The 26,797-nt window shown below is 36.1% G+C and overlaps 1 protein-coding gene across 1 annotated transcript in view; it reads right to left on the bottom strand.

Moving 5' to 3' along the window:
- COG5 (component of oligomeric golgi complex 5) overlaps positions 1-26,797 on the bottom strand; it is a 305,665-nt gene that overhangs the window by 237,841 nt on the left and 41,027 nt on the right.

The raw sequence follows: 26,797 nt of genomic DNA, 5'->3' as shown, positions 1-26,797 counted from the left end.
CACTAACTCTCTTAAGCGAAGGTTTGGATTCTGCAGATCACTCAATGATCTAATGCATCTCCCAAGAAATAATATGACCAATTTTCAAACTTCTTTTAGCAATATAACTTTTTCTTTTTCAAACGAATTATTTTACCAAACCCAAATTTATAAACAAGATAAAAGCAGATTACTCTCAATGAAGAAAATTAAGGGATCAGAGTCAAGAAATGCAACATTCCCTTCATCCAAATACCTCGGACTCCTCAGAACAGTGTAAAACAAACATGATTTTGAGCTACTAACTTTCATAGGGCACTCCATAGAAAATATTCTGCTACTGCATCAAGATCCTGACTAAATATTATTCTTATGTCTGTTAGAAATTAAGTATACCTGTGATTCATAACCAGACTCTACCACATCTGTAATCTGACCTGGGGAAACATACTACAAATGTCCCAAAGGCCAAGAATGGATTTTATCAATCTGCATAACTCTAAAACAGTCCTAGAGAGGAGCACAAAGTAGGGTTTAAAACATATCTACCAGCATAGTATTGAATATATAAATCTGGTTAGAACAAAAAGTTTTCTTTAATTTCCAAATTATCTGTCTGTAAGAATCTTTAATGTGACTTGAGGCCACTTTTTATTTCTTAAGAGCAACAGGCAGAAAAATGTATCATTAGCCATGATACCAGAAGAGTATGCAGAATATTTTGTAAGTAGGATCCCATCACAGCTGTTTACTTTAAAACCACCAGTTAACATTTTGTATCTGGGTATAAAAATGGTGTCTGTTCCCTTATATAACTCTGGCACTTTCTTCTTCTATAAGGAGAGACAAGACACATTAAAACACTATGGGTAGGTGGGTGGATGGGTGTATATTTTATTTTGTTTTGACTCCAACCTCTTCCTAGAGCAGACTTCTAAAGATCAGTCATTCTCTTTCCTAGAAAAATAAACAATCTTCTTTTCAGATAATTGATTTGGTACAAATGCTATATGTATTAGTTTCTTATTTGCTACATAGCATTACCACAAACTCAGAGGCTTGAAAACTACCAATTTATTATCTTACAGTTCTGGAGGTTAGAAATCCAAAGTGGGTCCCAGTGGGCTAAAACCAAGGTACTGGCATGGCTGTATTCCTTTGAGGTTCTAGGGGAGAATCTGTTTCTTTGCTCATTCAAGTTGTTTGGCAGAATTTAGTTCCTTGTGGTTATAGGACTGAGGTCGTCCCCACTTCCTTCTTGGCTGTCAGCTGAGGACAGTTCCCAGCTTCCAGAAGACATCTGCATGTCTTGGCAGATGGGGCCCCTTCTTTCATCTTCAAAGCCATCAAATCTGGTTAAGTACTTGGATACTTCAAATCTCTGCTGCTTCTTCTTCCATTATTGCATCTCTCAGACTACTCTTCAACTTTCCTGTTCTACTTGTAAGAACTCACATATTTAGAATGGACCCACCTGGATAATCCAGAATAATCTCCCCATCTCAAGGTCCATAACCCTAATCACATTTGCAAATTCCCTTTTGCCATGTAAAGTAACATGTTTCCAGGGACTAGGTTCCAGGGTCTAGGATGTGAACATCTTTGGGGGCCCATTAAATTTGTGCCTACCACATGATATTTATTGAGTTACTCTGACTTGAAGTCAGGAACAAAACCACAGAATGTATCACTATCCTTTGACTAAACTGAAAGTTATTAGGCCCCAACACATTAGAATTCAAAATGCTGAGCAACCTCCATTAAGCACGACCACTATCAGAGAATCCATCAATTTAAATAGTTACTATCACTAAATCTTTACTTTTTAAATGGATGAATATCTAAATATCTGAACAGAACTTACTTAAGGCTGAGTAAACTAGATTTCTCCCTGTAAAATAGCACTGGTTTCTACCTTTAAGCTCCCTTCTTTGTTCACCACGTCAATGTCCCACAAATCCTTATCTAGAAGTAAGCCTCCCATAGGCTAAACTCACACTGGAAGACACACAGACTTAGACGAGATTTTCTGGAAAGCATGATGCTTTTTTTATCATAGACACAAAAACAAGTTTGTCAAAATGGTAATAAGACCCACGAGTGCAAGGCACAACATCCAGAATCTTAGAATCCCCATATTAAATAAATTCAAAGACTAAATAAAGAAATGGTAATGCTACTTTTGGGGCACCTGGGTGGCTCAGTTGGTTGAGCATCAAACTCTTGATTTCAGCTCAGGTCATGATCTCAGGGTCTTGAGAAAGAGCTTGAGATTCTCTCCCTCTGCTCCTCCCCCCTCCTGTTCTCACTCTCTCTCTCTCTCTCCAAAATAAAATAAATAAATGAAATCTTTAAAAGAAAAGGAGAAATGGCATTGCTACTTTAAACTAGTTCAAGCATAGAGAAAGAATAATTTCTATATGCTCTTCTAAGTATTTACCTTAGAATATAGATTGTTAAATAGAATAATGAGCCTATGCAACTGACTTCAGTCTTTAAGGAAAAATCTCCACAATACATGTCATCCTTTCAAAACAAAGTGATAACTTTTAATAATACTCCGAAAGGCAAATGATAGAATGACATGACAAATTTATTCTTCTAAGTTTGTATGTTACTTAGACTCTCTTAAACATTTTTGTATCCATTCATTCTTTGGAATACTGAGATTTCATATATATATTTAAGTCTGGCATTTATCGTTACTTCTAATTACATTTAAAAACTAAAAACAATGTATGAATTCTCAACCTACACATATTTTTTTTTCAGAGTGATTCAAATTTAAAATGCTTGTTCAATGTTATGGGCTTTGAGTGCGTATGAGAAACAGGCAAATACAAATTAATTTAGTCCAGCTTCCATTAATGGCAAAATGAGTTGGTCAGGCATAGTTTCCTGATGATAATTTTTAAATCTAGATAAACCATTTTTCAAAACACACTATTTGAGGGCACTGGAAAGTGAGCAAAGGCAGGAACAGACTAAAGAAGGTTTACATTTGAAATACAGAAACTGCAATGGGTAAGAATTGCAAGTTTGGGCTTTTTTTTTTTTTTTTTGCCTCAGGGCACTCACCAGAACTACTCCCACCAACACCCCTAATTCCAGTATCCACAACTCTTGCAGCAGAAAAATACAGGCTTACAGTCTAGAGGTTGCAGAGGCAGACAGATTAGCCACAAATTTAGGGAAGAAATTCTAAAAGCAAGAGAGTCAGAGAAGGAGCAAGACTCAAATCCCTGGCTCACCATTGAAGTATACATGCAGAGGCAAGATCCAAGGGGACGCAGAGTAAAGCAAAGCAAAAATCAGAGGGGAGTCTGCCCTTAAAAGACTGGTAAGATAGGTAAGTTTACTGCGCTTTTTAGACTGACGGCATTTCCCGAACAATACACAGCTCAAGCAGGAGAAAGCTGGGGCTTTATTAAGTTGAGGTGTCAGAGGACAGAGCTTATTGCTGAGGGCGCAGCTGTAAATTTAGGGAGGAAACTCAGAAAGAAAACAAAAAATGCAGAGAGGTAGGCCTATATTCTTAGTATCAACTCTGCCAAAATTCTAGGTGACAGCTAACTACAGAGGTACAGAGGAAATCCATCAGCAGATCCATCTGCTGAGAAAACTAAGCCAGAGACAAAGGCAACACAGCACAAGGGGAAATAATCTGTTGCTTGTGACCAGACAAGTTTTCAGCCAGGTAAAATAACAACAACAAAAAGAACGTAACAAAAGCTAGAATGATTAAAATGTATTATCTACAATGTCCACTTTTCAATCAAAAATTACTTCACATGCAAAGAAATGAAAGTGTGTGACCCATACTCATGGGAGAAAAGAAGGCAGTCAAGAGAAATGGACTCCATGAGTGAGCTCATATGTGAGATTTAGTAAACAATGACTTCAAAGTAGCTACTATTTCACCTGAAATAATTTAACACAAACACTAAGTACATTGTGCTAAATTAAAGATGCAGTTGTAATCCCTAGTGCAACTCCTACAAAAATAATGCAAACATATAGCTAAAAGGTACACCGACAAGTATTTGATTAACACAAAAGAAAGTGGGAAATTACAACAAAGAAAAGCCCAAGATGAAATGGCTTCAGTGGTGAATTAAAGATTACCAAAACTTCTCAAACTCTTCCAAAAAAACTGAAGAGGAGGGAACACTACCTAATTCATTCTATACGTTAGCATTATTACCCTGATACCAAAGCCAGACAAAGACAGTACAAGACACTACAGGGCAACATCCCTTATAAATATAGATGCAAAAATCCTCAACAATATACTAGCAAACTGAATTCAGCAGTACATTAAAAGGATTACATACCATGAACAAGTGGAATTTACCTTTGTAATGCAAAAATAGTTCAACATACAAAAATCAGTGAATACACTATATTAACATAATGAAGGAGGAAAAAAAATCACATGATCATCTCAGTTTGCAGGAAAAGGATCTGACAAAATTCAACATCCTTTTGTGATAAAAACACTTACTAAAATAGAGAAAAGAACTTCCTCTGCATATTAAAGGCCGCACAAGAAAAACCCACAGCCAGTATCATACTCAATGATGAAAAACTGAACATTTTCCCCTCAGATCAGGAAAAAAGGATGCCTGCTTTCTCCACTTCTAGTCAAAATTGTACATGAAGTTCTGGCTTGTGCAATTAGACAAGAAAAAGAGATAAAAGGAATTCAAATTGGAAAAGAAGATGTAATATTACTTCTGTTCACAGATGACAAGATCTCGTATACAGAAAATCCTAAAGACGACACACAGAGCCAAAAAATGAATACAGCAAAGTTGCAGGATACAAAATCAACACACAAAAAGCAGTTATATTTCTATATATTAGCAATGAACAATTCAAAAAGAAAATCAGAAAATAATTCCATTTATACTGTATCAAAATGAATAAAATACTTAGGGACAAATTAAGGAGATTAAAAGCCTTATACACGGGAAACTACAAAAGACTTCCAAAAGAAATGAAAGACCTAAATAATGAAATAATGAAAAGAAATGAAAGACAGGAAAAACTGTCTTCATAAATTGGAAAACTGAGTATTTTAAGATGACAACACTACCCAAAGTAATCTGAAGATCTAACGCCATCCCCATCAAAATCCCAAGAGTACCTTTTTACAGAAATAGAACTAAAACTATAAAACTCTTAAAATTTTAGGGGAAAATCAAGTCCTAGATTTGGCAATGCTTTTTTTCCTTAATTGAAGTAGAGTTGACATGTAACATTACATTAGTTTCATGTAGTGATTCAACAATCATATATACTGCAAAATGCTCATTACAAATGTAGTTACTATAATATTGTTGACTATATTCCCTATGCTGTACTTTTCATCCTTGTGAATTATTTTATAACTGGAATTTTGTACTTTTCAATCCCCTTCACATATTTCAACCAACCCCTTCACCCTCCTCCCTTCTGGCAACCACTAGTTTGTTCTCTATAGATGAGTCTGTTTCTCTTTTTTGTCATTGTTGTTCATTGGTTTTGTTTTTTAGATTCCACATGTAAGTGAAATCATACCACAGCAATGCTTTGTTAAGTATTATACCAAAAGCACAGGGAACAAAAGAAAAAAAGGTAAGTTGGACTTCATCAAAATAAAAACTTCTGCATCAAATGATACTAGCAATAGAGTGGCAAGATGGCTCATAGAATAGGACAAAATATTTGTATAATCATGTATCTGATAAAACACTAGTATCCACAATATATTTAGAACTCAAGAACAATAACAACAAAAAACCCAACTTAAAAAATGGGCAAAGGGGGATGCCTGGGTGGCTCAGTCAGTTAGGCATCTGCCTTTGGCGTGGGTCATGATCCCAGTGTCCTGGGATCAAGTTCCACATAGGGCTCCTTGCTCAGCGGGGAGCCTGCTTCTCCCTCTGCCTGCTGCTCCCCCTGCTTGTGCGCATTCTCTCTTTCTCTCTGACAAATAAATAAAATCTTTTAAAAAAAATAAAAATAAAAATTGGGAAAAGGACTTGAAAAGACATTTCTCCAAATAAGATACATAAATGGCCAATAAACACATAAAAACATGTTCACCATCATTAGTCATTAGAGAAATGCAAATCAAAACCATGAGACACTACTTCACACCCACTAGGGTGACAGTTAGTGAAAGGAAGGAAGGTAGGTATTGATGAGGATGTGAAGAAACTGGAACCCTAGTACATTGTTGGTGGAAATATAAAATGGGCAACCACTGTGGAATGTAGTTTGGCAGATTCTCAAAATGTTAAACACAGAATTAGCATATGACCCAGCAATTCCAAACCCAAAAGAACTAGAAACAGGGACCCAAATAGATACTGGTATACCAATGTTCATACACCATTTTTTAAGATTTATAATAAATAAATGAGAGAGAAACAGAGTGCACAGATGGGGAAGGGCAAAGGGAGAGGGAGAAAAACACTCAAGCAGACTCCCTGCTGAGCATGGAACCCAACACAGGGCTCAATCTCAGGACCCTGAGATCAGACCTGAGCTGAAACCAACAGTCAGACGCTTAACCGACAATGCTACCCAAGTGCCCCCATAGCAGCATTATTTACAACAGTCGAAGGTGGAAACAACCCAAGTATCCACCAACAGATAAATAAAGAAAATATGGCATATACATGCAATGCTGCATTATTCAGCCATAAAAATGAAGTTCTGATACACACTAGAACATAGATGAACCTTGAAAACATTACACTAAATGAAGTAAGCCACACACAAAAGGACAAATATTGTATGGTTCCACTTACATGAACTATCTAGAATACATAAATTCATACAGACAGAAAGCAGAACATAGGTTAATAAGGAGTGGGGTAAAAGGAAAATGGGGAGTTATTGCTTGAGAACTGGAGAGTTTCTGTTTGGGATGATGAAAAGGTTTTAAAAATAGTGTCGAAGGTGATACTAACACTAAATTGTACACTTGAAAATGGCTTTTTTTTTTTAAGATTTTATTCATTTATTTCAGAGTGGGAGAGCACATGTGGGGGTGCTCAGAGGGAGAAGCAGACTCGCCGCTGAGCAGGGAGCCCGATGTGGGGCTCGATGCCAGGACTCTGGGATCATGACCTGAGCTGAAGGCAGCTGTTTGACTGAGCCACCCAGGAGCCCAAGAATGGCTTTTTAAAAAGGACAAAAAGAAAAGAAAGCATGAAAGAAAGAAAGGAACAAAAGAAAAAAGATGACAGAAATAGAATACAACAGCAAAATGGCAAATTTAATTCAATCATATCAACATGTAGTAAAAATATAAATGAACAGACACTCCAAACAAAAGGAGACTGAAATTATGAGAATGAATTAAAAAAACAAGACCCAACAATATTCTTTACATGAAATACACTTTAAATACAAATTCAAAAACGGCCACAGTAATAAAAATATAATGTGGCATAAAGATAGACACAGAGATGAATGGCACAGAATAGAATCCAAAATACACCTACATATATAAGGTCAACTGATTTTCTACAAAAGTCCCAAGGTAATTTTGTAGAGACAACACGGTCTTTTCAACAAATGGTACTGGATTAGCTGGATATCTTTAGGGGAAAAAATAAGCTTCAACCTTTCCCTCACATTATATCAAAATTATCTTGACACGGATAATGGACCTTAATACAGAAACTAAAACTACTATAAAACATCTGGAAGAAAAGGTAGGCGAAATTCTTTGCGCTCATAGGATAAGAAAAGATGTCTTAGTGCTCAAAAAGCATGAACTACAAAATAAAACAAGATACCCTGGGATTCGTCAAAATTAAAATCTTCTGCTTAAATACCACCACTAGGAATATTAAAGGAAAACCATATACTGGAAGAAAACACACATAATATACATATCTGACAGAAGACTTGTATTCAGACTATATAAAGACCTCTTACAACTCATTAAGAAGACAGACACCCACTCTTAAACAAGGGCAAGAGCTCTAGACAGACACTTCAAAAATAAGGTAAACAGAGGAGGAGCAAGATGGTGGAGGAGGAGGAGACCTAAATTCCTCTGGTCCCAGGAATTCAGCTAAATAGGTATGAAACCATTCTGAACACCAACAAACTCAACAGGAGATCGAAGAAAAGAATAGCAGCAACTCTCTGAACAGAAAAGTGACCACTTTCTGAAAGGCAGGACCTGCTGAGAAGCAAATCCGAGGTGCTATCGGGAAGAAAGATGGTGGGGGAGGGGGCCTCCGTCAGCCCCTACCGGCAAGTGACAGAGCAGCAGAGCACAAAATCAAAATTTTAGAAGTCAGCTCCGCTGAGGGATGTCGCTCCAGTACCTAAGCAGGGGGGTGGAACCCTCGCTGGGACAGTGTGGTCTCAGGACCCTCAGGGTCACAGAAAGACCAGGGGTGCCTGAGTGCGGCAGAGCTCCCAGGTACCGGAGCGGGGAAGCCGGCTGCAGAGACAGAGCGGAGGCCCGGGCTCTCAGCTCCTGGTTGCCATAAACTGTGATCCACAGGTCGGATCGGGCCGCTGCTCTTCCAGCAGGGACCCAACAAGTGGCAGATCCGGGGAGACTCCCCTTCCTCCCCCAGGAGGAGCAGCGCGGGAGTGCCCCGCAGGGATCTGCTGGGTTTGGAGACTCCACACGGGATCGGGTGCCAGAGATAGAAACGCTGGGTCACAGGCCGGGTGAGCATGGAGTGCGGCCGGAGACCAGGGAGACAGGAGTGATTGACTGCTTTTCTCTGGGGGCGCACTGAGGACTGGGGCCGAGCTCCCATCTCTTACGGGGTGGAGACTGGGAAGCCGCCATTTTCACTCTCGTCCTCCAAAGCTGTAGGGAAAGCTTGCAGGGAACAAAACCTCCCAAGAGCAAACCTGAGCAGATTACTTACCCCGCCCCCAGAAAGGGCCGGGCAATTCCACCTCAGGCAAAGACATTTGAGAACCACAGGCCCCTTCCCCAGAAGATCAGCAAGAACAGACAGCCAAGACCAAGTTTACTGGTCAAAGAGAACGGCAGAATTCCATCACTAGGGGAATACAGCACATAGAATTCATGGCTTTTTTCCCCCTGATTCTTTAGTCTTTCAAAGTTAATTTTTAAAATTTTCTTTACTTTTTTCTTTTTCTATTTTTAGTTGAATTTTTCTTCTTTCCATTTTCAACCAACACCTATCAATTCCTTTTTAAAAATCTTTTATAATTTTTCATTTTTACACTCATAGTCTATCTCTTCATTGTATTTAACCTTATGTTTTGCGTATATATATATATGTTTTCCTTCCTTTAAAATTTTGTGATACAGCTTCTTCTAACAGACCAAAATACACCCTAAATCTAGTGTATGACGTTGTCCTAGTCTACTGCCTGATCACATTTTTTTTTAAATTTTTTTTCATTCTTTTTTCAACCAACTTCTTATCAATTCCTTTTTTAAAACCTTTTTAAATTTTCATCTTTACAGTCATATTCCATCCCTTCATCATATTTACCCTTGTTTTTGTATATGTTAAGTTTTTCTTTAAAATTTTGGGAGGCAATTTCTTTTAACAGATCAAAATACAGGCAAAATCTAGTGTGTGGCTCTGTTATAGTCATTATATTCACCAGCCTGATCATATTCTTTTTTTTTCTTCCCCCCCCCCCCCCCCCCCCTTCAGCTCTCTTCTGATTACTTTACTGTATATTCCTCTGAGGTCATTACTAACATTTTAGCATTTTTTTAGCATTTTGTTCTCTCATTCATCTATTCTCCTCTGGACAAAATGACAAGATGGAAAAACTCACCTCAAAAAAAAGAACAAGAGGCAGTACTGACTGCCAGGGACCTAATCAATACGGACATTAGTAAGATGTTGGAACTAGAGTTCAGAACGACGACTATAAAAATATTAGCTGGGCTTGAAAAAAGCATAGAAGATACTAGAGAATCCCTTTCTGGAGAAATAAAAGAACTAAAATCTAACCAAATTGAAATCAAAAAGGCTATTAGTGAGGTGCAATCAAAAATGGAGGCTCTATCTGCTAGGATAAACGAGGCACAGGAGAGAATTAGTGATATAGAAGACCAATTGATGGAGAATAAAGAAGCTGAGAAAAAGAGAGATAAACAACTACTGAATCACGAGGGGAGAATTCGAGAGGTAAGTTATACCAGAAAGCGAAACAACATTAGAATAATTGGGATTCCAGAAGAAGAAGAAAGAGAGAGAGGGGCAGAAGGTATATTGGAGCAATTTATAGCAGAGAACTTCCCTAATTTGGGGAAGGAAACAGGCATCAAAATCCAGGAGGCACACAGAACCCCCCTCAAAAGCAATAAAAATAGGTCAACACCCTGACATCTAATAGTAAAACTCACAAGTCTCAGAGATAAAGAGAAAATCCTGAAAGCAGCTCAGGACAAGAGGTCTGTAATCTACGATGGTAGAAACATTAGATTGGCAACAGACCTATCCACAGAGACCTGGCAGGCCAGAAAGGATTGGCAAGATATATTCAGAGCACTAAATGAGAAAAATATGCAGCCAAGAATACTCTATCCAGCTAGGCTTTCACTGAAAATAGAAGGAGAGAGAAAAAGCTTCCAGGACAAACAAAAACTAAAGGAATTTGCAAACACGAAACCAGCCCTACAAGAAATGTTGAAAGGGGTCCTCTAAGCAAAGAGAGAGCCTAAAAGCAACATAGACCAGAAAGGAACACAGACAATATACAGTAACAGTCACCTTACAAGCAACACAATGGCACTAAATTTGTATCTTTCAATAGCTACCCTGAATGTAAATGGGCTAAATACCTCAATCAAAAGACACAGGCTATCAGATTGGATAAAAAAAAACAAGACCCATCGATATGCTGTCTGCAAGAGACTCGTTTTAGACCCAAAGACACCCCCAGATTGAAAGTGAAGGGGTGGAAAACCATTTACCATGCTAATGGATATCAAAAGAAAGCTGGGGTAGCAATCCTTATATCAGACAAACTAGATTTTAAACCAAAGACTATAAGAGATGAGGAAGGATACTACATCAAACTTAAAGGGTCTATCCAACAAAAAGATCTAACAATTGTAAGTATCTATGCCCCTAACATGGGAGCAGCCAATTATATAAGCCAATTCATAACAAAATCAAAGAAACACATTGACAATAATACAATAATAGTAGGGGACTTTAACGCTGCCCTCACGGAAATGGACAGGTCATCTAAGCAAAAGATCAACAAGAAAATAAAGGCTTTAAATGACACACTGGACCATATGGACTTCACAGATATATTCAGAACATTCCATCCCAAAGCAACAGAATACACATTCTTCTCTAGTGCCCATGGAACATTCTCCAGAATAGATCACATCCTGGGTCACAAATCAGGTGATTTGTACCAACTGGTACCAAAAGATTGGGATCATTCCCTGCATATTTTCAGACCACAATGCTTTGAAACTAGAACTCAACTACAAGAGGAAAGTTGGAAAGAACTCAAATACATGGAGGCTTAAGAGCATCCTAATAAAGAATGAATGGGTCAACCAGGAAATTAAAGAAGAATTAAAAAAATTAATGGAAACCAATGAAAATGAAAACACAACTGTTCAAAATCTTTGGCAGTCCTAAGAGGAAAGTATATAGCAATACAAGCAAAGGTGGTCCTAAGAGGAAAGTATATAGCAATACAAGCCTTTCTCAAGAAATAAGAAAGGTCTCAAATACACAACTTAACCCTATACCTAAAGGAGCTGGAGAAAGAACAGCAAATAAAGTCTAAACCCAGCAGGAGAAGAGAAATAATAAAGATCAGAACAGAAATCAATGAAATAGAAACCAAAAGAAGAGTAGAACAGATCAACGAAACTAGGAGCTGGTTCTTTGAAAGAATTAATAAGATTGATAAACCCCTGGCCAGAATTATCAAAAAGAAAAGAGAAAGGACCCAAATAAATAAAATAATGAATGAAAGAGAGATCACAACCAACACCAAAGAAATACAATTATAAGAACATATTATGACCAACTATATGCCAACAAATTAGATAATCTGGAGGCAATGGATGCATTCCTAGAGACATATAAACTACCAAACTGAACCAGGAAGAAATAGAAAACCTGAACAGACCCAAAACCAGTAAGGAAATGGAAGCAGTCATCAAAAATCTCCCAACAAACAAGAGCCCAGGGCCAGATGGCTTCCCAGGGGAATTCCACCAAACATTTAAAGAAGAATTAATACCTATTCTTCTGAAACTGTTGCAAAAAAAGGAAATGGAAGGAAAACTTCCAAACTCGTTTTATGAGGCCAGCATTACCTTGATCCCAAAACCAGATAAAGACCCCATCAAACAGGAGAATTATAGATCAATATTCCTGATGAACATGGATGCAAAAATTCTCACCAAAATACTAGCCAATAGGATCCAACAGTACATTAAAAGGATTATTCACCACGACCAAGTGTCATTTATCCCTGGGCTGCAAGGTTGGTTCAACATCTGCAAATCAATCAGTATGATACAATATATTAATAAAAGAAAGAACAAGAACCATATGATCCTCTCAACAGATGCAGAAAAAGCATTTGACAAAGTACAGCATCCTTTCCTGATCAAAACTCTTCAGAGTATAGGGATAGAGGGTACATACCTCAAAATCATAAAAGCCATCTATGAAAAACCCACAAGTGAATATCATTCTCAATGGGGAAAAATTGAGAGCTTTCCCCCTAAGGTCAGGAACACGGCAGGGATGTCCACTATCACCACTGCTATTCAACATAGTCCTAGAAGTCCTAGCCACAGCAGTCAGACAACAAAAAGAAATAAAAGGCATCTGAATTGGCGAAGAAGAAGTCAAACTCTCACTGTTTGCAGATACTTTATGTGGAACAACCAAAAGATTCCACCCCAAAACTGCTAGAACTCATAAAGGAATTCAGTAAAGTGGCAGGATATAAAATCAGTGCACAGAAATCAGTGACATTTCTATACACCAACAACAAGACAGAAGAAAGAGAAATGAAGGAGTCGATCCCATTTACAATTGCACCCAAAACCATAAGATACCTAGGAATAAATCTAACCAAAGAGACAAAGGATCTGTACTCAGAAAACTATAAAATACTCATGAAAGAAATTGAGGAAGACACAAAGAAATGGAAAAATGTTCCATGCTCATGGATTGGAAGAACAAATATTGTGAAGATGTCAATGCTACCTAGAGCAATCTACACATTTAATGCAATCCCTATCAAAATACCATCCACTTTTTTCAAAGAAAATGGAACAAATAATCCTAAAATTTGTATGGAACCGGAAAAGACCCCGAATAGCCAGAGGAATGTTGAAAAAGAAAAGCAAAGCTGGCACATCACAATTCCGGACTTCCAGCTCTATTACAAAGCTGTCATCATCAAGACAGTATGGTACTGGCACAAAAACAGACACATAGATCAATGGAACAGAATAGAGAGCCCTGACATGGACCCTCAATATGGTCAACTAATCTTCGACAAAGCAGGGAAGAATGCCCAATGGAAAAAAGACAGTCTCTTCAACAAATGGTGTTGGGAAAATTGGACAGCCACATGCAGAAGAATGAAACTGGACCGTTTCCTTACACCTCATACAAAAATAGACTCAAAATGGGTGAAAGACCTAAATGTGACACAGGAATCCATCAACATCCTAAAGGAGAACACAGGCAGCAACCTCTACGACCTCAGACGCAGCAACTCCTTCCTAGAAACATCGCCAAAGGCAAGGGAAGCAAGGGCAAAAATGAACTGTTGGGACTTCATCAAGATAAAAAGCTTTTGCACAGGCAAAGGAAACAGTCAACAAAACCGAAAGACAACCGACAGAATGGGAGAAGATATTTGTAAATGACATATCAGCTAGTATCCAAAATCTATAAAGAACTTATAAAACTCACACCCAAAGAACATATAATCCAATCAAGAAATGGGCAGAAGACATGAACAGACATTTCTGCAAAGAAGACATCCAAATGGCCAATAGACACATGAAAAAGTGCTCAACATCACTCGGCATCAGGGAAATCCAAATCAAAACCTCAATGAGATAGCACCTCATACCAGTCAGAATGGCTGAAATTAACAAGTCAGGAAAAGACAGATGTTGGCGAGGATGTGGAGAAAGGGCAACCCTCCTACACTGTTGGTGGGAATGCAAGCTGGTGCAGCCACCCTGGAAAACAGTAGGGAGGTTCCTCAAAAAGTTGAATATAGAGCTACCCTACGACCCAGCAATTGCACTACTGGGTATTTACCCCAAAGATACAAATGTAGTGATCTGAAGGGGCATGTGTACCCCAATGTTCATAGCAGCAATGTCCACAATAGCCAAACTATGGAAAGAGCCTAGATGTCCATCAACAGATGAATAAATATATACATACACACACACACACAATAAAATATTATGCAGCCATCAAAAAAATGAAATCTTGTCATTTGCAATGACATGGATGGAACTAGAGGGAATTATGCTAAGCGAAATAAGTCAATCAGAGAAAGACGAGTATCATGTGATCTCACTGATATGAGGAATTTGAGTAACAAGACAGAGGATCATAGGGGAAGGGAGGGAAAAATGAAACAAGATGAAACCAGAGAGGGAGACAAACCATAAGAGACTCAATCTCAGGAAACAAACTGAGGGTTGCTGGAGTGGAGGGGGTGGGAGGGATGGGGTGGCTGGGTGATGGACATTGGGGAGGGTATGTACTATGGTGAGCACTGTGAATTGTTTAAGACTGATGAATCACAGACCTGTGTCCCTGAAACAAATACTACATTTTATGTTAATAAGAAAAATAAAAACAAAAAACAAAAAAAAAATAGGTAAACAAAACGGGAAATAAACACAAAAATAGGCTCAAAATCATGTAATCATGTCAGTGTAAGTTAAAATCACAAGGAGATATCACTACACATCTATTTGAGTGCCTAAAATTAAAATGATTCACAATGCCACACATTGAAGGATGTAAAGCAAATGTACTGCTAGTGAAAATGTGCAATGTACAACCAGTTTGGAAAATAGTGTAGCAAATCTTAAGAAATTAATCATAACACAGAAAACTCAGGAATTCCACTCAAGGTATTTACCCAAGAGCACTGAAAATAAATGTTCATAAGAGCTTTATTTACAATGGTCAAAAGATGAAAACCACCCAAATATGCATCAAAAGCAATGGATACACACACTGTGGTATATACATGCAGTGGAATACTACTCATCAAAGGAGTATATACTGTATGATTCCAAGTATATGAAATTCAAGAAAGAGCAAATGAAATCTCTAATAACCCAAAGTTTGTGTTGGAAGAGGGAAGACTGACTTAAAGAGGCACCAAACAACTTTTTGGGGAGATGAAAATGTTCTGTATCTTGACTGTGGTGGTGATTATACCAATGTATATACATATCACATCCCATCATAGTGTATAGTTCAAATGGGTGCATTTTACTGCATATAAGTCATACCTGAAAAAAGTTGATTTTTTATAAACGGATTTAAATCTGTTTCTTGATATTTCCCAAAAAGGAACACCCACCCCAATCTCAATCTAACTCTGGTGCCCACATTCTTCTTCCAGTTCTTCAAATGCACCATTAGTCCAGCTCCACTTGGGAAGTAAGGGACTATGCTTAGAGCACAACAGAAATGTACTTAAGAAAAAGGGAGGGGGGAGGAAGAGGAAGAACTGGGTGGGAGAGATTGTAAAGAAGATGAGGAAAAATGGAAAAAGTGGGGGGTGCGGGGGAGAGACATGAAGAAAGAAGTAATGAGAGAAGAGAAATGAAAGAAAGGAGATAATCTGATAAGATTATATGTGTGAACATATAGGTTATAAAGACCATACCAATATAAAGTATTAGTATTACTAACCAGAAAAGTTTTTAAAAAGTGTGTGAAATCAAGAAAATGAGAGAACTGACTGAAACGGTAATGAGATCTGGTATCTGTTTATTTGTTGCAAATAGGAGAGTAGTAGGTCTCAACTTCAAAGTTTGGATAGAAATAGGGATATAATTTCTAGTCACTACCTCTAGTTTCTCCTTTTCATCTGCATCTATTTGCAAAGAAAGTTTTTCCAAAAAGTCTGGAACTTCCCAGCTCACTTCCCTCAAATTTCCTTAGCTCAGATGAGATCACATGTCTAAACAAATTACAGGAAAGAAAGAAACTACCAAGGCCAATCATGATCTAAGCCCTGGAGTAAGGGCAGAGCCCCTTCCCTGAGCCCAGGGTTACTAAGATGAAAACTCAACAAATCTTGAACTCTGCCAGAAAGGAAGAAGAAGGTGAAAAAGGATTTGGGAAGACAATAACGTATATTACATTGATGGAGTATAGATCCATATGTTTTGGAAACCGAATTAAAATGTAAGAGTTGGCATCCTGTTTTGAAAAATAAAGATCCTATCCAACCGCTCTTTCCTAAAACAGACAGATGAAAGAGGTGTTCAGGAATAGTTGCTGACAAATTCAGCATTTTCCTCAAGCAGCAGCTCTTGATAAACTTGAGAAGTTAAAAAACTGAATCTCCAGAGATGCAGACCATATAATTTAGATATAGAGATTTTTCAAAGCAGATGTTACCAATCCCTGTAAATGCTACAGAAAAATCTTTATTAATCTCCATGTACCATCTCATTCTGAGCATCACGCCTTCTTAATGCGCTCACCAGAATAAATTAGCCATAAGCTATATCCCTAGCTAACAAACTTGGCCATTTTGAGTTATATATGGTATTAACTAATTGGATTTTAGAGAATGGTTTCCCAGACAGAATGATACCAGGATTTTTTTCCCCCCAAAGTGGAATTATTTTAATATATTGATGTATTAATATTAGTGTTAAAATGTAAATAATATAGATCACAACTGACCACTGAACATATTCCTAGTTGTGATAATAAAATTATATTATCAGCATTATCTTCCATTTAGATATGGTAGAAAAGTATATTTCTGATTCACTGCAACAAATTTCAAGTCTGTAACATAGAAATTAAAACAAATGAATAAAACTGCATCCTGTTTTACTGAACATGTCTCTCAGAATATCATTCCTGTTGTTTTCATGGTATTATGTTAAACTCTGGGGGCGCCTGGGTGGCTCAGTCTGTTAAGCATCTGCCTTTCCAGTGCCCCATCCTACATCTGACTCCCTGCTCAGCGGGGCATCTGCTTCTCCCTCTCCCTCTGCTCCTCTCCCCCACTCGTGCTCACTCTCTCTTTCTCTCAAATAAATAAAATCCTTGAAAAAATAAAAAAATCAAATAAAATGCTAAACTCCATAAATATACCTACAATCATAAATTTACATCAAACACTTTTAGCCTATAGCTAAATTTAATTTACCAAACCAAAGACTGATAAAAATGTTGCATGTAGTTCTAGGCTTTTTTATATATAAAGTAATGAAGTATAATGGCAATGAAAAGTAGAACATCCCACCTAAGTTCCAAAAAAATATCAGACTTAGAGATCCAAATGCAATTCACTAAGTAGGCTACCACCATTTTTAAGGAAAAGTCAATAAAATAATCCAGTAAAAAGAAAAAAAAGGTCAATAAAATAATAAGCCTGTATTTCTGAGGCACTCTTCATATCCATAATATTTAAAACTTAACATTATTAATGATGTAAATACTAGAACGGAAAAGAGGTTGAGAACTACTGGGCTAAGCATCCAAATGGGAAAAAAAAGACAAAAAACAAACCTTTAGAACCAAGATATAAAAAAAATTGATACATTACTAGTCTGAAGAACCTTACACTAAATAAATCATTCTCAAATACTCATAAATGTTCCAGCAAGGGATGACAAATAGTAAGGTGCAATACAGAGCTTCCATAAGCATTAAATGACCATATGTAATAAAACATACACCTAGAAATACTACTGTAACTTTGAAATGTATGAAAATATTCTAAAGTTTACAGAAAGTAAGCTGTGGGCTCTTGGGTGGCTCAGTCGGTAAAAGTGTCTGCCTTTGGCTCAGGTCATGATCCCAGGGTTCTGGAATCGAGTCCCGCATCAGGCTCCCTGCTCAAGGGGAGCCTGCCTCTCCCTCTCCCTCTGCTGTTTCCTCCCACTCTCGCTCTATCTCTCCTTCTCTCAAATAAATAAATAAAATCTTAAAACAAAACAAAAAGTAAACTGCTTGTTTTGTCTGAATGTTATCCTGCTTTTTTTGATACTATGTGATAAAAGATAAAACCAGTAAAATAGGATCATAAACGCTGTGTGGTTATCATCTGTTAAATATAAACTTTAGTAACATTAAATTTCATTAATTAAAAAGAGGGGTAGTGTATAATTGTAATATGCTTATCTCTATAACAGGCAAACCCATACCTAAGCATAAGTCCACTATTCTGAACATTTGGATTTGAGCACAGCATCACCCCCACCTGGTGGTAGCTGAATCCAGTCACATATGTAAGTAATTTAGAGACCATTTAAAGCAAACATACTTACTGAAAATGTTTATCACCACAGGTGATTACAATATAGGCTGAAAAATGCATATTGAACTCTCCACCTTGAAGTTGTCACAAAAAAAACCTATGCGTGTATTAAATGCATTTAAGAAATCACCTCGGGCCTAATTTAATACTGGAAATAGTTATATGGCATATTTACAAATTTTCCTATCAAAAGAAATTTTTTTTTTTTTTTTTTTAAAGATTTCATTTATTTATTTGACAGGGAGAGACACAGCGAGAGAGGGAACACAAGCAGGGGGAGTGGGAGAGGGAGAAGCAGGCTCCCCGCAGAGCAGGGAGCCCGATGCGGGACTCGATCCCAGGACCCTGGGATCACGACCTGAGCCGAAGGCAGTCGCCCAACCAACTGAGCCACCCAGGCGCCCTCAAAAGAAAATTTTAGTAAGCTTGAAATAATAAAACTTTCTGAAATTTTCATCAACATCATCTTGTAGACATCTCAAAAAACATTAATCAGTTCAGTAAATTATCAGTCACCTAGTACATGGCAAAGATTATATAAATCATACTTCTCTCACCTGTGCATAAATCAGAACTGTTTGCCTGTAAGTACTGTTTTACTAGATTGAGAAAATATCAGTTACAAAACGAACAGTAGTGGGTGAAACATACAGATAATCCTTTCCTTCTACATTAAATATTTCCCAAAATATTTCTCTGATAAATTTGGTTTACAGAATATTTTCTCATGATACATGGTACTAATGTATCGCAGCTTAGCAACATTATAAAACTCAGAAAACAGGACATAATAAAAATTAATTTCTATTATATCCAACTGCTTAATTATAACTTATGCTCGGTTATACTTTTTTAAAAAATAATCTTTAAATGTTAAATCAATAAAGCTTTTATATAGAAGTTACTAACAACAGTCAACCAATAATCACAACATAAAATATATTACATAAACACGGTATATCTTAAATGTCATTTTTTATCCTTTTTTTTTTTTTTTTAAAGGACCCTGAGATCTACTAAAGGCAGCAATGCCTTTTGTAAAGTAACTGAATGATGCCATACAGTTTAAGGAAAAGAGTACAGCACTGGTGGTTAAGAGGTCAGGCTCTGCCATCAGATTTTTACAGATATACCAGGCATGTGACCTAGAGCCCACTAGAATATAAGCTCTTATAAAGGGGAGGGGCACTCCTTTTGTTTTGTTCATTGATATATCTGCAATATCAAGAACAGCACATGGCACACATAGCAGGCATTCAATAAATATGGGCTGAATGAACAAATGAATTTATCTAAGTCTCATGGTGAGAAATTGAGTGGAGCTTTTTTCTTATCTTTTCATGGAAAATGCAGATGAACCAAGATGAGAAAGCTGGGAAGAGAGGAGACTGGTTTCTCCCATGGACGATGAGAATAATAATAATAACATAATAATAACATCATCATTGTTATTATCAGTTTTAAGCTTCGTTTCAGATAAGGATATACCTTAAACTTCTCAAACACAAAAACTACATTTACTCATATTATACCAGGTTCCTACAAAGCTACAGGGCTTATGTGTACTGAAAGCTATTTGCTAAATAAACTAAATGAATCATAAATCATGATTTTCATAAAAAGACGAGAGGAAAAAAAAGACTAGAAGAGTCCACATGAAAGTATGCTCTGCTTATTTTTTTATGGAAAATTTTTTCTCCTCCAATCCCTACTTGTAGGATAAGTAAAAATTAATTAGGAACTAAAAATTTTTAAACTACCTAGAAATAAAGTTATCATAAAACACAATATATATGATGTACATACATTATTTTAAAACTAAAAATCTTTGAAAATATAAAAACAGACTGGAATGAATGAGAAGACATTATATTTCTGTTTAGAAAGCATCAATACTATAAAAAGATACAAAGCTTATCATATTAACATGTAAATCTTAAGTATTTAAATACTAACAAGTTTCTTCCAGCAAGTGGGATTAGCAGAAAATCATTCTAAAGTTCAAGAGACCAAATGTATGACTAAAATTTAGGGAACACTCAAACTCCCAATTCATATCTGGAATATAACTGTACTCAGCACTGAGATATAATTTTAACTGGAAGCAGAAACCTAATCAATTTTATTGTGTCCTACACTTGGATAAAATAACGTATAAACTAAATAGGGACAGTCAACAACATGAAGCATAAAACAAGAAATACAGAGTCAAGAGATTGGCAGTGACCAAGAGAGGTTTCCCATGACCCAAGACTTACTCAGAACTCCAGGTAAAAGTAGGCACATTATTAATGTGAAGATGTAAGCATCAGGCTTATCACACTTTGCGCCAAATACCTGAATCATACAACCAGCTTCCCTTGATCTAACTCAAATTCTACCAAGTCTCTGATTACAAATTTGTTTTTCCACTTAATCCATCCAGAGAGAAAATTAAATGTGTTCAGCCCAATGAACAGCACATACCTCACTGCAAATTAATGAACAGTGTTCTGGATTATAAACCAGTATCCTGTGAACTTGGTTAATATGAAGGGAAATATGAAGCAGAATCAAGAAAATTTCAGAAGGATGAGTTGTCATTACAGTTGGTGAGAGCTCCAATCACCCCTACCTATATATGAATCCCCTATCCCATTTCTCCCCAAAAGCTGTGAAAAGAATGCCTATCATTGGGAGGAGAGGGATGAATTATGAATCATCTCTGCCTCAACTCAAGACTCACAAAAAGCTGGGCTGCGATCCCTCTATGGATCAACCCTTTTTCACTCGTATTGCTGGTCTCTGATTTGTTGCTCATTCTTTTTATGTATTTTTTCTTACTATGTATTTTTGTAAGTCAAATGAATGCCTTCTTTACAACAAGTCAGGCAATAAAATATCCATACACATTATTAATTTTCACTGTTGGCAAAATAAAGTTTCTAAGCCAGAAAAAGTGAGAGAGAAATAAACCCTAATTATGGTAACTTCACAAGGTAAATATTGGCTCTTGGTAGTCATGACTCTCAAAAACACCTAGTAAACTTTAAGATAATTAAAGATTCATCATTTAAAAAAAACTTCCAGGGGCGCCTGGGTGGCTCAGTTGGTTAAGCGACTGCCTTCGGCTCAGGTCATGATCCTGGAGTCCCGGGATCGAGTCCCGCATCGGGCTCCCTGCTCGGCGAGGAGCCTGCTTCTCTCTCTGACCCTCCCCCCTCTCATGTACTCGCTCTCTCAAATAAATAAATAAAAAAAAAAAACTTCCAAAAGTAAGGGTCTAATACAAATAAGGAGAAATAAAATGTAAGGAAATCTAAATGAAATCACAAGTAGAGAGGAACTAGGTTCAAACTGAATTTCTCAACAACTCCAAGGCAACTAGTATACAAGAAAAGATTATCTACCTAAAATCAAAATAGTACAGATTTATGTCTTCCATGTTCTCTCTACAATTAAATATTCTATCAAAAACTAATGATGTAATGTATGGTGATTAACATAATTTAAAAAAATACATTTAAATATTCTAATCCAATAGTATCCAGCAGAATTTTAACATTTGATAACACTAAAGCAAAGAGTATACTAGATTCCTTACCAATGAGTATATGGTGGATACGTCAAGTTGTCTGTCTATATCATGGGTAGAATACCTCATAATGTTCCAAAGGAGAAAACAAATAATGTTGATTGAGGAAATGTAGCACTTTCTGGTTTCACCACTATAGCTTCGATTCAACGCAGAAAAAGTACAAATGCATTCCATGGAATAAGGAAACCTGTTACTCAACCTGATCTAGATACACTGATATTACAAAAACCTTTTCAATAGTTTTAATCTTAAGTAATTTCAGACCCCAATTTAATTTGTAAGAAGGTCGCTTCCTCTGGTTCACAATGACAGCTTACCAAGCTGCTCAAAAAATTCTGAAAAGATATCAAGCTTATGAATCATGTAGAGACCCTGATTTGATGGGCTAACAACAATTTTAAAGGGTAGTTGGTACTAAAAATACATTTTTAAGTACATTATCTTGCCGATGCTCAAAAAAAATGTTATCAATTTGTAGTAAGGCCCAACTAAATTTTCATCTAGTCTTGGGACTCTTCTTAAAGAAAAGCATTAAATCAATGATACAATTTAATCCTGAAACCTACACTAAGTAGTTTTAAAAAATCATTGCAGAACAGTCTGCCTGCAAAATTCCAAGTATGCCTGCGCTAATCCTGCTTATTCTCAGTAAGACACTAGTACAATTTTAATTTTTATTTCCCTAATGCCTAATGATGTTGAGCATCTTACAGGCACAGCTGCCATCCATGTACCTTCTTTGGTGAAGTGTCTGTACAAATCTTTTGCCTATTTTTTAATTGCGTTGTTTGTGTTCTTACCAAGGTTGTAGAGTGTTCTATATATTCTGGACACTAGTCCTTTAGCAAATACATACTTTGCATGTATTTTCTTCCTGTTGATGGCTTGCCTTTTCATTCTTCTAATAGTATCATTCAAAGAACAGAAGTTTTAAATTTTGATAAAATCTAATTTATCAGTTTTTCTGTGTGTGAATTGTGCTTTGAATGATATATCTATGAAATCATTTTCTAATTCAAAGTCACAGGGGCGCCTGGGTGGCTCAGTTGTTAAGCGTCTGCCTTCGGCTCAGGTCATGATCCCAGGGTCCTGGGGTCCCGCATCAGACTCCCTGCTCCGCGGGAAGCCTGCTTCTCCCTCTCCCTCTCCCCCTGCTTGTGTTCCCTCTCTCGCTGTGTCTCTGTCAAATAAATAAATAAAATCTTAAAATAAAGTCACAGAAACGTTCTCTTGTATTTCCTTCTAGATTTTCTATAATGTAGGTTTTCCATTTAGGGCTATGATCCATTTTCAGTTAGTTTTATTTTATTTTTTTAATATGAAGTGAGGTATGACTACAAGTTCACTGTTTCGCATATAGCTATCCAATTGTGCCAGTACCATCTGCTGAAAAGACTACCTTCTCCCTGCTAAATTTGTCAAAAATCAGTTGTTCATATAAGTGTAGGTCTATTTCTAGACTCACTATTCTGTTCCATTGGTATGTTTGTCTATCTTTTTGTCTTTACTATAAGTTTTTGTAGTAAGTCTTCAAATCAGGTAGGGTTAATCTTCCAACTTTGTTCTCTTTTAAAAGCTTTGTCTATCTAGATATTTTGCATTTCCATATGAATTTTCAAATCAGTTTGTTAATTTCTAAATAAAAACCTGTTGGGATTCAGATTATAACCGTATTGAATTCATATAGATCAATTTAGGGAGAATGGATATCTTAACAATATTAAGTCTTCCATTTCACAGACAAGGTTTATTTATTAATTTATGTCTTCTTTCACCATTCACAATGTTTTCTAGTTCTCAGTCTATATGTCTTACGAATCTTTTGTCAAATTCAACCTAAGTATTTCATATTTTTCATTATATAATTGTTATTTTTGAATTTCAATTTCCAATTGCTTGTTAACAGTACAGTATATGGAAATAAAACTAATTTTTGTATATTAATCTTGTATCCTGAAATCTTGCTAAACTCCTTTATTAGTTCAAATTTTTTGTAAACTCAAAACAGAGTACCACTATACATCTATTAGAACGGCTAAAATTAATAAGACTATTACAAGTGTTAGCATGTGGAGAAGTACAATTTTCATATACTACTGATAGGAATGTAAAATTTTACAACTACTTTGAAAAACACCTTGGCAATTTCTTAAAAAGTTAAACATACATCTACCATATGATCTAGCCATTCCATTCCTATGTATTTATCAAAGATAAATGAAAGCATATATGTCCATACAAAGATTTGTACATGAATGTTCATAGCAGCTTGATTTGTTATAGCCAAAAACTAGAAACAACCCAAATATCCATCAACAGGCTAATGGATAAGCCAACTGTGGGATATCTAATAGATGGAATACTACTCAGAAAAAGAAAGGAAGGAGCTATTGATACACACAACAACATGGATAAATCTCAAAATTAACTGACTGGAAGAAGCCACAAAAACACATACAAACTGTATGATTTCTAAAGTGCCAACTAAATCTACAGTGACAGAAAGAAGATCAGCAAATGCCTGAGGAAGGCTTGCCAAGTGGCAGGAGGAAACTTTTGGGAGTGATAGTTAGGTTCATTACCTTGATGCTGGTGATGTTTCGTGTCAAAACTTACCAAACTATACATTTTCAATATGTGCAGTTTATTGAATGTCATTTAGACCTCAATTTAAGAAAAGGTACCAATATAAAATAATTGTCACCAGGTACCAGAATATAGTTTTTATATTGGTATATAATTCAAATACCATGAAATTCAATAGTTTTAAGTGCACAATTCAGCAGCTTTTCCATATATTGATGAGGTTGTGCAACAATCACCACTATTTAATTCCAGAACATTTTCATCATCCCAAAGAGAAATTGGTAGCCTTTAGCAGTCACTCTACATTCCCTCCAGTCCCTCAAAATACACTTAATTTCTAGATGACAATGTATTTCGTCTGGTCTCTGCAATCCAACCATCAAGACCTTTCAAGTTTAAGAGATTATTTTAAGTTAATTTCAAGGGCCTGTGTAAACACTACTACTCTTCATCATTTTATTCTTTCTAATGAGAATCAGAACCATACTGATATAGACACTGATAATTTCAGAGATGTTCCAATCATAAAATATCATTTTGTATATATGTGTAATTGTAATACTGATTCCCAAGTTATTACTTTTATTAACATATTAATTCCAAAAGAAGAAACTTTATCTTCCTCTTGGCTTCTCCTTATTATCAATGCCAGGGTTGGCTAAAACTGAACCACAGTGGTGAATGATGAAGAGATGATGTCTTTGCAAATTTTGAATGGTATATAATCTGCAAAGGTTAAAAAATTTAAGTTAATATAATCCATTTTGAGATAATTCCACCATGAACTATATTTTCTCAACAACTATTCACCATTTAATATTTTAAAAACTTTGGATAAAGCCAATGCCTTATTGGAAGGATAATGGGTTTATACTCTACACTGAACCAACTCAGAACATTATGATTGATACTTGTGTCTGTTTTTTTAAAAAGAAGACATCACCATTTGCATTACAGCATCTGTTTTTTCTAGAAAAAAATGACAGTCATAATCAAAATCTAGCAATTTTTTATTATGGAACAGTGTCAATGATGACAAATATACATAATAAACCTTGGAATAATTTGTGCCTGTTTTTAATGATTCTATTATCCTACAGATTATTTTTGGAGCAAAGAAATTAAATGTGATAAAGCAAAAAATAAAAGCTTATACTAGAATTTTTACACTCCTACATTTAGCACATATTGTGAAAAAAAACACTCAAGCGTTACTCACTGATTAAAAATTAACTTTTTAACAGACTTTAACTATAGAGAACAAACTGATGATTACTAGAAGAGAGGTGGGGGGAATGGGTTAAATAGGTGATGGGGATTAAGGAGTGCGTTTAGCTGTGATGAGCACCCAGTGATGTACGGAAGTACTGAATCACTATATTATACACCTGAAAATAATATAACACTTTGTTAACTAACTAGAACTTAAAAACTTAAATTTTTTTAATTTAAGTAAATATTTTTTATATAATATATTCCAAGCATACTAAATCACAAGTTAGATATATTCCCAATGATGTGCCTAAGCAATGTATTTGAGCATTAAAAATTGATACTGAAGTATCATTTAAGAAGGAGGCTATACTGCTTTAGTAAAAAATATGGAATAAGCATTACAACCTGACTATGTAATTGAAATATCAAAGATAGAAAAATTCAAAAATAACATGTAATGCATATCTTTCTGATATTATTTTCAAAGCATACCACGAAGAGTAAGTAGACTCTTGATACTTGAATTGGATATCATCAAAGACCTCTGGACCTACAAAGGTACAAAATCACTAAACACATCCACTTCAGAAGAATTACTGAGTACCCAAAGAAAAGAAGAAAACCACAAAGCCTCATTAAAATGCAGGTGTTAGTTCTATGTACACTCAGTAGCTATTCAAAATTTTGCCTGAAATATGAACTATATCATCATGGACCTTGCAGCTTGTTAATAGTCAAAACCATGAATGTTAAACCCTTGAATGTCAAGAGTCTGTTTTAAACACTTGAAAGATGAATGAGCATATTAAGAAATGAATTCAATAAGTCTTCTAGGCATAATGTCAACATAGGATTTGTCACCTAAAAAAAATTTCTCCTACAGAAATGAAAATTAAGTTCACATGAAAACCTGTACACAAATGTTTACAG

This window comes from Neomonachus schauinslandi, chromosome 12 (assembly GCF_002201575.2).
Source record: "Neomonachus schauinslandi chromosome 12, ASM220157v2, whole genome shotgun sequence".
NCBI classification, from domain to species: Eukaryota; Metazoa; Chordata; class Mammalia; order Carnivora; family Phocidae; genus Neomonachus; species Neomonachus schauinslandi.
Note: the sequence above shows the minus strand (reverse complement) of the source record. Positions and strands in the feature narration are given on the sequence as shown.